Source organism: Cibotium barometz, chromosome 5 (genome assembly GCF_041138505.1).
Source record: "Cibotium barometz isolate CiBa-2024 chromosome 5, ASM4113850v1, whole genome shotgun sequence".
Classification (NCBI taxonomy): Eukaryota; Viridiplantae; Streptophyta; class Polypodiopsida; order Cyatheales; family Cibotiaceae; genus Cibotium; species Cibotium barometz.
The window spans coordinates 62,597,549-62,608,830 of NC_141050.1; positions in this window are offsets into that span (position 1 = coordinate 62,597,549).

The following is an 11,282-nucleotide window of genomic DNA, read 5'->3' on the forward strand; positions in this document are numbered from 1 at the left end:
GCCTCTCAGCATGTATCTCACTTTGATGTATAATGCACATTTGTTAGGCCCCCATTATGAGGAGTATCCATGGTGCATATGTATTTAGTGTGCACCCTGGCTTAGACGCTGATGGGGTCATTATTATGACCATTGATGATGATTACGAGATGGTCAGGGCTATGAATGTTAGCTGGTGTCTGGGACATCGCCCCGACTGGGGGGTCCTTAGGGGATCTAGTTGCCCCCCATGTAGGGGTTCGTTGAAACTACACGAGAGGTGACCATGTCTATGTAGTAGTGTAACCTCCCTTATTGTATACGCATCTACCACACTGCCTACAGTACTATATATGGACATGGTTGCCATGAGCTAAGGCATCAAATCTTGTGAGTATCCACCCCCTTCTACACTTGGTACATACTCTATCCAGAGTCTATCTAGATCGCCATCTTCTAAGCTCTACTTGTTGAGAGCGCACGGGTGGACATCACCACCATCACTTGTACCTCTTTGGTATAATCAGAATTTTAAATTATCTGTGTATCTATTGCATTGTCTATTATGCTTTGTCTTGCTATCTCTTTCCACTATGCCATATTTGTTTATGGTATCAGAGCTTAGGTGCTCTTAGCAGGAATAGTGCATAAAGTTTAGTCTTTCTTTACATAGAACCCTAGGAGTGATGGCTTCTACCTTTGCTACTCTGCTGCACATCTTGTGCATTTGTCCACCTGCCTTCATGGAAGGCAAGCTTGATGGGACGAACTATACTCTTTGGAAATTCAAAATTAATGCCATTCTAGACTCTTAAGAGCTCCTAGAAATTGTTCTGGGAATGGATGCACAACCAGTGGGAATTCCCAACCCCAATAACCCTGCAAACATGCTTCCGCTAGATGCTACACTTTTTTGGGCATGGAGAAGGTGCAATGCTGATGCACTTTGTGCCATCATCACACCAGCGTAAGTGATTATGTTCTCACTCTGATTCATCATACTACCAATGCTACAGAGGCTTGGATCATACTGAGAAATCAGTATGAGACTCGCAATTAGACCAAGAATTTGAACCTAGAGAATCAGCTTGTTGCTGAAAAGTTTGTTGAAGGAGAAGAGCATTTATCTCGTAGATCAAAAATTTGCGAGATCAAATGACTACTGTAGGGATTACACACACTAGTGAGGAGTTTGCCCGAAGGTGCATCTAAATTCTTCCACAAAAGTATGATGGCTTGGCTACATCACTAAACACTCAAGTTAGAGTACCATCTTTATCATTTGAAGAATTTAGTGCTATGCTACTTGAGGAGGAGATGCGGCTGAAGACCTGCGATGGTAGTGATGCTGCATTTTCAGCTAATGCCAAAGTCAAAGGCACGACATCTTCTGATGAGAAGAAGAAGAATCCAAAGAAGAAGAAGTTTCAAGGGAGCTATTATTACTGTGACAAGAAGGGTGACACTGTCAAAGGCTATAGAAAGAAGCAGACTGACGAGAAGAACGGCACCTTGAAGTCTTCATGGAAGGGAAAGGAGTCAGTCAACAATGTTGAGACTGAGCTTGAACTTTGGGTCACCCCAATTGTTCATTTGCTCAGGCTCCAATTAATGATTCATGGATTTTGGATAGTGGAGCATCCTGACACATGACCAGTAAAGAAGGGTTGGTATAGTTCTTGGAAGCCTCTACAGGAACCCATCAATGTTGTTGTTGGGAATAATGCTAAATGTCCAGCCAAAGGGTTTGGAACCATATCTTTTATGGTAGCTATAGGTGAAGAGAAGAAGCTATCAAATGTGCTCTATGTACCTTAGATAAAGAGAAATCTACTATTAATTGCTAGTGATGATGGATCGTGGGCTTGAATTACGTTTCAAGAAAACTGAAGCAAAAGGTCTAGATGCTATTGGCAAGGTAGTCGACAAAGGAATAAGGTGCAACAATCTCTACGAGCTGACTGCCCTTACAGTGTCTGTGCAGATAAGAGCGCAAGTAAGCTTACACATGATGTAGAAGCATCCACCTCAAAGGCCACCACACAAATCACAAAATCCATATGTGTGACATAGGATACAAAAGCCCAAAAGAAAGTTCGTTCTTGTCGGCATGGGCAAACATAATGAAAACCTGACAATCCAAAGAATGTAAGATTCCTCCCTCCATCTTTTGAGAGGTAAAGGTGTAAGAACCTCCCCTTCAGTCTCTTGTAATAATCCCCCCCTCAAAAATGGAAAAAGATCTTGTTTTGCCCTGTTTTGGCCTAGAGAGAGAAAATATCTAAAGAGAGATAATTCAAAATTGAGATATTTTTGGATGCAAAATTTCTCCTAATGTCTAAGATGAATTCCCCTAAAACAGAAGTTCAAAATGAACTTTCCAATGTGCATTCAAACAATTCAAGATCTCCACTCAATTGGGCTGTTATAGTTGTACTGGTTTGTGAGGCTATAAAGTCTAACAATTTTGGGATATTTAGAGGTGCGTTCATGACCTCCTTTCCATAATTAGGTGCCAATGAGACTGGAAAATCCATTCTTGAGATGGGCTCAATGTTTGCATATGGTATTTGTCCCTTGAACCAATCAAGGACCAAACTATGAGAGGTGGAGGCCTCAGTCTCTTCCATGTTGGCACTTGGCACATCTAGAGGTTTGCAAATCTCAGTAGTGGGCATTAAGGTACTAGGGTGTATAGTATCTACTGAGACTCTCACTCTCTTGGGTTTTGGTTCAAGCTCCTCTTGGGTTTTTGTAACTAAATCACCAAATTCTTGGAGTTTCTCAATTTCCCTCTCTGAGGGTTAGGATAAGAGCCAAGTTTTTTCATGTGTGATCTATTCTCACAAATCGCATGTTCCCATGGGGTCTCCTTCCCCACACTCCTATTTTTGGAGGGTATTTTCCTACCCAGTTTAGAATTAGTCCTAGTGTCCAAGGAGTTTGAGTCCTTATCTAGGTCCCAAATAATGAAGACTGGCTCTTGAGACATCCCAAGATTTGTCTTTTTGGTTTCCTTTAATTTCCCATCAACAAAACGTTTTCTCCTATTTTTCTTCTTCTTCTTAGATTCCGCTACTGAGGCTAGAGATCGTTTCTTGAAAACGTTACCCCGGAGGTAATAGATTTAGAATCTAATGATTTAGCTCCTTTGACCATAAGATTATCCTCTAGTTGGATGGCATTTGTTGTGACTTCATCCCATGTAGTGATCCCTCTAATGACTAAGCCATTGTAGATTGCTTCATGGTTAAGTCTGTGGATGAACCTATCCAACAATTGATTATTTGAATAGAATTCATGGCGAAAGGCAACGAGAGTTCAAATGCTTGAGATGGCTAATGAAAATCTCCAACCAACTCCTCTTCCTCTCTCTCAGCTTTGTGTAGCTGGGAAGCTACACCTCCATAAGACTCCTTCACACACAAATTGCTTCAAAAACAATCTCCTAAGAGCAATGAAGTTCAAGAGTTCCTTGACCCTGAGAGTTCTATACCAATCCTCAGCCTTACCATATAATGTTAGACTAAAGGCATTGGTCTTGGAAACCTCATTTCGTTCTCTTAGGGCCTCGCATACTTGATCAAATACTTCCAGGTGTCTCCTAGAATCACCATCACTAGTGAACTTGTGGGCTAGCTTGGCTATCTAAGGAGCCTTCCCATGGCTCTGTCGACCACCATCTCTCACAACAACAGGTGTTATGCTTTCTGCTACTACTCTTCCCAGGGCCTATGTAAACTGGGTAAAGTATAAGAATATGGAACAGTGGAAAGATATAGCAAGACAAAGCACAATAGACAATGCAATAGATACACAATGGAGAGAATTTAAAATCCTGATTATACCAAAGAGGTACAAGTGATGGTGTTATCCACCCGTACGCTCTCAAGTAGAGCTTAGATGGCAATCTAGACAGACTCTAGATGGAGTATGTATGAAGTGCAAAAGGGGGTGGATACTCACAAGCATTCGATGCCTTAGCTTATGGCAACCATGTCCATATATAGTATTGTAGACGGTGTGGTAGACGCATATACAACAAGGGTGGTTACACTACATAGACATGGTCACCGCCCACGTATCAAGAACGTGGCCCACTGACCATCGCCCATTAATGATGGACCTGGTATTCGAGGGAATATTCTAGGGAACATTCCTCATACAGTCTCGTGAGGGAATATTCTAGGGACTCCCCAAACGGGGCAATGCCCCGGACCCCAATTAATGCTCGTAGCCCTAACCATCTCCTAACCATCATCAATGGTCACAATTATGACCCCATCCGCATCTAAGCCAGGGTTCCCACTAAAGACATATGCACCATCGCTACTCATCATCATGGGGGCCTAACAAATGTGCATTATACATCAAAGCGAGATACATGCTGAGAGGTCGGCATTGAGTGTATACTAACACTCCCCCCCTTAATGTCCACCTGAAGATGAACTAGGTTTTTGGCCCAACGCCAAGTCCATGAAGATGCCGAGTGAGCTGTTCCTTCCCAAGCGCCTTGGTGAGGAGGATGTCGGCGTAGTTTTTCTCTGTAGATAAATACTCCAGCTCTACTATCACATCTTCTATCATCTCCCACACATAATGATACTAAATCTCAATGTGCTTCACGTGAGCATGAAACACAGATATCAAGCTCGTCTAGTGAGGTGGTGGACACTGATGACCCGCCCGGGGGATAGGCCCCACACTTACACCACTGGCATGGTTGGTGAGATCTTGGGTGATATGCAGCCAATGGGATGACAGGCTGTGTGGCAGCCATTCTAGAGACTGGCATAGTTATAGCGCCAGCCCATTTAGTTGAGTTCACACTATAGAGAAGCCGTGTATGTATTGGTTGAGTACCTTTCATATTATGTGTACTCTTATCTTGTATATGGTGTGTTGAGTGTTGAGTGAAGAAGAAGAAGATTTTCAGCCTCTCACCTTGTGTGTTCTCTATTAGGGTTTTGTGAGTGCGTGCGTGCTTGTAAGAGCTCAAGCTCTCTTCCCCCTTGCATCTTTTCATGGTATCAGAGCCTGGTTCGTGCTAAGGGCTGATCTGCAAGCAAGAGAACCACAGGAAGCGGTACGAGGGTAAGAGCTTCAACTACTCTTTCCTATTTGTGTTGGTGACTACACCCTTGTCGCTTGGGAGCTCTACGAGAGGCACCAACAAACGATCTCTGATTGAGGAGCTCTACGAGAGGCATCGGAAAACTATCGGACAAAATTCTCTGGGCCGAAAACGCGTTTCGGGCGGGTCAAGACTTCCATTTTTCAGAAAGCAGGCGATTTCGAGCACGGCGGGTGTCATCGATTCTCTGCAGAACTTTGTTTTAAGAACTGCAGGAAGACAGATTGATGGTGCAGACACTGTGGGTGTTGCTAAGAGGTCAATAATTGCCATTGGGTGTATGTATGCACATTGAAGTCACTGGTTGTGACATTTGAGAGTACTACAGTACCGCTGCAGAAAATATAGCAGTTTGTGCAGGACAAACCAGAGTGCTATTTCTGGTAAAAGTGTGTGTTTGGCAAGATGTCAAATGATGGGATAAACCAGATTGTGGCTGAGAAGCTTGATAAGAATCACTTCCATGCTTGGAGGTTCAGGTTGATGAATTTCCTAATGGGAAAGGGCTATTGGGACTACATAGAAGGTGAGCATGAAGAGGCACCGGAGATACCGGACATAAATCCGACTGCTACAGATGTGAAAGAGTTTAAAGACTGGAACCAAGGAGCCAGGAAAGTTATGTATTGGCTCTCCATTAGTATACAGGACACCATGATTGGGCACATTCAGGATGCCAAGTCTCCCAAGGAGGCATGGGACACCTTGGTTAAACTCTATGAAACAAATACCAAGGCACGCAAGATACAGTTGAAGAATGAACATACTGTGGAGAAAAAGAGCATGTCTGTGAATGACTATGCATTGAAGATAAATGGTATTGTGGGATCCCTTGCATCTATTGGTGTGTCAGTAGATGATGATGATAAGGTGGAAGTCTGTCTACGTGGTCTCGAGCCACAATACAAGGCGTTCAAGACGTCTATTCAGACTCGGAAAAACATTCCCAACTTTACAGATTTGGTGTCTATGCTGATTATAGAAGAGAAGAGCTTGGGTGAAGACCAACAATCTTCACAAAACAAAAACAGTTCAGAGCAACAGGCCTTCTACACAAGTTCAGGAAGAGGACAAGGAAGAGGAGGCCGTGGACGCGGTCAAGGAGGTGGCCGAACAGGTAATCAAAATTATGGCCAGCAGAGCAGCAGCAACAACAGTCCCGGAATACACAACAACAACAACAACACGCAGGTGGAAGAGGCAAATTCAGAGGCAGGGGGAGTCAAAGAGGTCGTGGAAATTGGCAAAGGCAGTATAATGATGCACGTGAATGCTATTATTGTGGTAAGCCTGGACATGTGCAGGCAGAATGCTATAAGAAGCAGGCTGACATGCAAAATGGGAAAGTGCAGCAAAACAACTATGCATCCTCAAGCAGAAATAGTGAGGATAATGAAAGGTTGTTTGTTATGCAGCATGTCGTGAATGCCATGTCTGAAAATGTTGAAGCAGCACAAAAAGATGATGTATGATATGTGGATTCAGGTGCTTCAAACCACATGGAAAGTCATGGGGAGTGGTTCAAGGAGATGAAAAACCTGGAAAGACCAGGTTTTGTGGAAACAGGGGATGACACTGCTCATCCAATTGCCCATGTTGGAGATGTGCCATTGTCTATGGAGGATGGCAAAGTGAAGTACCTTGCAAATGTACTTCACGTTCCGAACATAACAAAGAATCTGGTTTCAGTTGGCCAGATGATTGAGCAGGGTTTGCAGGTTCGGTTTAACCCTGATGGTTGTTATGTTGAAGACTTTAAAGACAAGTGCAGGTTGGTTGCAAAAGGCAATAGAGTGGGCAGAATGTTTACGTTAAATGTAGACATGCCTGAAATGAGTGCTGCGATGTTTGCAAATGGTTCAAGAATTGTTGCAGACACAGACATTTGGCATAAAAGAATTGGACATGTGAATGTGCAGAGAATGAAGTCTATGTAGACTAAAGGAATTGTAATAGGGCTGCCAAAGTTTAAAGTGGAAGGTATGCAGAGAATATGTGAAGCATGCCAATTTGGAAAGCAAACAAGGCATGTATTTCCACGTAACAGATATGTGAGCAGAAATGCACTAGATGTTGTGCATTCAGATGTATGGGGTCCTACGAAGACCATGTCTATGGGAGGCTGCAGATATTATGTGACATTTATTGATGACCACACAAGGAAAGTGTGGGTATATTTCATGATGAAGGAGAAGAGTGAGGTGTTCACTCACTTTCAGAATTTCAGATTTTTGGTTGAAAAGCAAACAGGGAAATATGTGAAGTGCCTAAGGTCAGATGGAGGGGGAGAGTACTTCTCCAATGAGTTCTCTGAATTTTTGAAGAAGAATGGTATTCGGAGACAGTTTACATGCAGATACACTCTGCAGCAAAACGAAGTTGCTGAGCAGAAAAACAGGCACATTGCTGAGATTGCACGAGCATTGATGGAAGAGAAAAATATGCCGCATAGCTATTGGGCTGAGGTTGTTTCTACATCAGTATACATCATGAACAGGACTCCAACTGCAGCCATACATAACACCTGTATCCCTTTTGCTCAAGGGAATATCCAATAAACACACATTTTTCAGCTTTTGGATCCAGCTTAGTTCTCAGCTCATCTCGCACATGCCAATATGCAATGCATCCAAAGACTTTCAGATGAGACAAATCTGGTTTTCGGCCAAGTAAACCTCTCCTCTGGAGTTACAGTCTTTGAGTGGACCAGGAGAGTCAGCAATCACAGTCTTTGAGTGGACCAGGAGAGTCCTCATCTAGTGGGTCTGTTGATGGACCATGGAGTGGCAGGCTACGTCATAATACCAGTCCTGCAAATGTGATTAGTACATCATGTAAAGGAAAAGAGAAAGTGGTTGAGCCCCTTGGTATGCTTGACATTTCTGCAGGGCATTCTCATGTTGATGGAGAGTCTAGTGGCTCAGATATGAGCCTTGATGAGGAGCTTGGGATCCCAGCTATGAGAACACCTGGTGTAAAGAAGGCTATGAAAGCCATGAATGAAAAGCTACGAAGATCTAGGAGAGTGAAAAATCCTGTGCAGAGATTTACCTATGATGGTTATATGGCACATCACTATGCATATATGGCAAAGGTTGTGCAGGTTGTTCAGCCCACATGCATTGATGAGGCTGTTGGAAATGTGTGTTGGGAGAAAGCTATGGATGAGGAGATGAATGCACTATATGGAAATGAAACTTGGGACTTAGTGCAATTGCCTGAAGGCAAGAAAGCCATTGGATGCAAGTGGGTGTACAAAGTAAAACATAATAGTGATGGAAGCATAAACAGGTATAAGGCTAGGTTGGTAGCCAAAGGATATGCGCAGACATATGGCATTGATTATGAGGAAACTTTCAGCCCAGTTTCCAAGATGGCAACAGTGAGAGTTGTGATAGCAGTGGCTGCGTCAAAGCAATGGTCTTTACATCAGATGGATGTAAAGAATGCATTCTTGCATGGGGATTTGCAAGAAGAGGTGTATATGTTGCAGCCACCTGGTTATGAGGATGTCGGTGACCCCGAGCATGTTTGCAGGTTAAAGAAAGCCTTGTATGGCTTAAAACAAGCACCAAGAGCATGGTCTGACAAGATTTCTGAATATCTTGTCACTATTGGCTTTCATGTAGCCAATGCAGATTAAAGAAAGTCTTGTATGGCTTAAAACAAACACCAAGAGCATGGTCTGACAAGATTTCTGAATATCTTGTCACTATTGGCTTTCATGTAGCCAATGCAGATTTCTCGCTGTATGTGAGACATGGTGATAGAGGGGTTGTGCTTGTTGTCATCTATGTAGATGACTTGATCATAACGAGGGACCATGATGCAGAGATCTTTGAAGTAAAGATCTTGCTTAGACAGAAGTTTGAGATGAAGGATCTGGGGGAGCTCAGATATTTCTTGGGCATTGAGGTGATTAGGTCACCACATGGTATTGGATTACTGCAGAGACAGTATGGCTTGGACATGTTGTCCAAGTATGGTATGACAGGCTGTAAGCCTATCGCAGTGCCATTGGATCAGAATGGCAAGTTGAGTGCAGATTCAGGAGAGATTCTGGAGGATCCTACTATGTATAGGCGCATAGTAGGAAGCTTGATATACATGATGATCACCAGGCCAAATTTGAGCTATGCTAGGCTAACTCACTACTCCAATCGTCGTTAAGCTTATATTTTTGTCAGACTGATGTTTCATGTTGTAAAATAACAGGCTATGTTTTAAAAGAATATGGCACGATGGAAAGAGATAGCAAGACAAAGCACAATAGACAATGTAATATATACACAATGGAGTGAATTTAAAATTTTGATTATACCAAAGAGGTACAAGTGATGGTGTTATCCACCCATGCGCTCTCAAGTAGAGCTTAGATGGTGATCTAGAGAGACTCTGGATGGCGTATGTACGAGGTGTAGAAGGGGGTGGATACTCACAAGCATTGGATGCCTTAGCTCATGGCAACCATGTCCATATATAGTACTATAGGCGGTGTGGTAGACACGTATACAATGAGGGCGGTTACACTGCATAGACATGGTCACCGCCTGCGTATCAAGAACACGGCCAATCGACCACCGACCACCGCCCACTAATGATGGACCTAGTATCCGAGAGAATATTCTAGGAAATATTCCTCATACCATTTCTTAGGGGCTCCTGCCCCCCCGCCCCCGTACCCCACCAGCTAACGCTCATACCCCGGTCCGGGGGCTCCCGCCCCCCCGCCCTCGGACCCCACCAGCTAGCGCTCATACCCCCCTGACCATCTCGTAACTATCATCAATGGTCACAATAATGACCCCATTGGCATCTAAGTCAGGGTTCCCACTAAAAAAATATGCACCATGGTTCCTGCAATTCTAAAAATGCAGGCGAATTATCTACCATACCGTTTTTCTACATCTCCTTTAGCACAGCAAATCCAATGTGACCAAATCTCTCGTATAGGTGAGGGAGGCCACTAACCAAGCCCAACGAGGCTCTAGAGCCTTCCAGCTTCAGTTTGACCCAATTTGGACAAGATTTGGATCAGTTTGGCTCCTTTTTTATCTACTTTGCATTAGGAGAGATAAAAATATCACATTTTTTTGAATTAAAAAAGCCAAACAATCATGAAGAAAAAGACGCCGACCTCAAGTGGGTTTCCCACCTTACTGAGGTGTCAAAAATGCATCATTTCACCCAAATATCTCATTTTTTTACTAATGTACCTTAGTTTTTAACTAATAAACCTTGTACTCAGTCAACTCTTCATCTTATGTGAGCATTTACTCATTTTTGGGCTATTTTCTTTTATTCATTGTATTTATCTCATCCCAACACTTGGATTAATCCTATTGGCCCTCTGGAACCTTATTTAGACCTTAATCCAATTTTTTTTGAAAATGCGGACCCTTAGGCTAAGGTCCCTTATACACATATTCAATTAATTCCTAATTGAGAGCTCTCCTTAATGGAGAACTCAATGTTAGATTACCACCATTTACTGACGTATAAGGCATGTCCCTAATATACAATGGAGACCCCTCAAGTTATACCTGAATAGATAGCTTGAGTGGAAGAAGAAAATACCATATCTATGGTTGAAATTCCACTTAATAAGCTGGGATAATATTTTGAACGTGTTGAATCTAATGCACTACTACCAATTACGACCAAGGGCATCACAATAATGGGAGTCCTAGATGGTGGTACAAGATTGAGCATAATCACCAAGAAATGCTAGGAGAAGATGGCCAAGCCATGTCTAGAAGTCTCGGACATCATTGTCAAGATGGCTTACGAGACTGTCGCCACACCTATTGGGGTGCTAAAAGATTTGAATATCAAGGTTCTTAAACATCGGGTCAAACATACCTTCAAACATACCTTCATTGTTATATGCACTTTTCCAAACAACAAGAATCATATGAAATGATCTTAGGACACCCATTCATGAGAGAAGAAAAGATGGTACATAACTAGTCTAAAAACCATGTCTACCTCCAACTTGATGATTCCATAATTAGGGTTGAACTTTTGACTAGCCACATACATCCCATGGGTAGTGGAGGAATTTTTGAAAACCGTTCAGAGACAACACCACTCATTCAACCCCATTGCAATATTGCTATACTTGTAGAGAGGAGATTGAGGCAAGAAAGGATCCAACCCAAGGATGCTG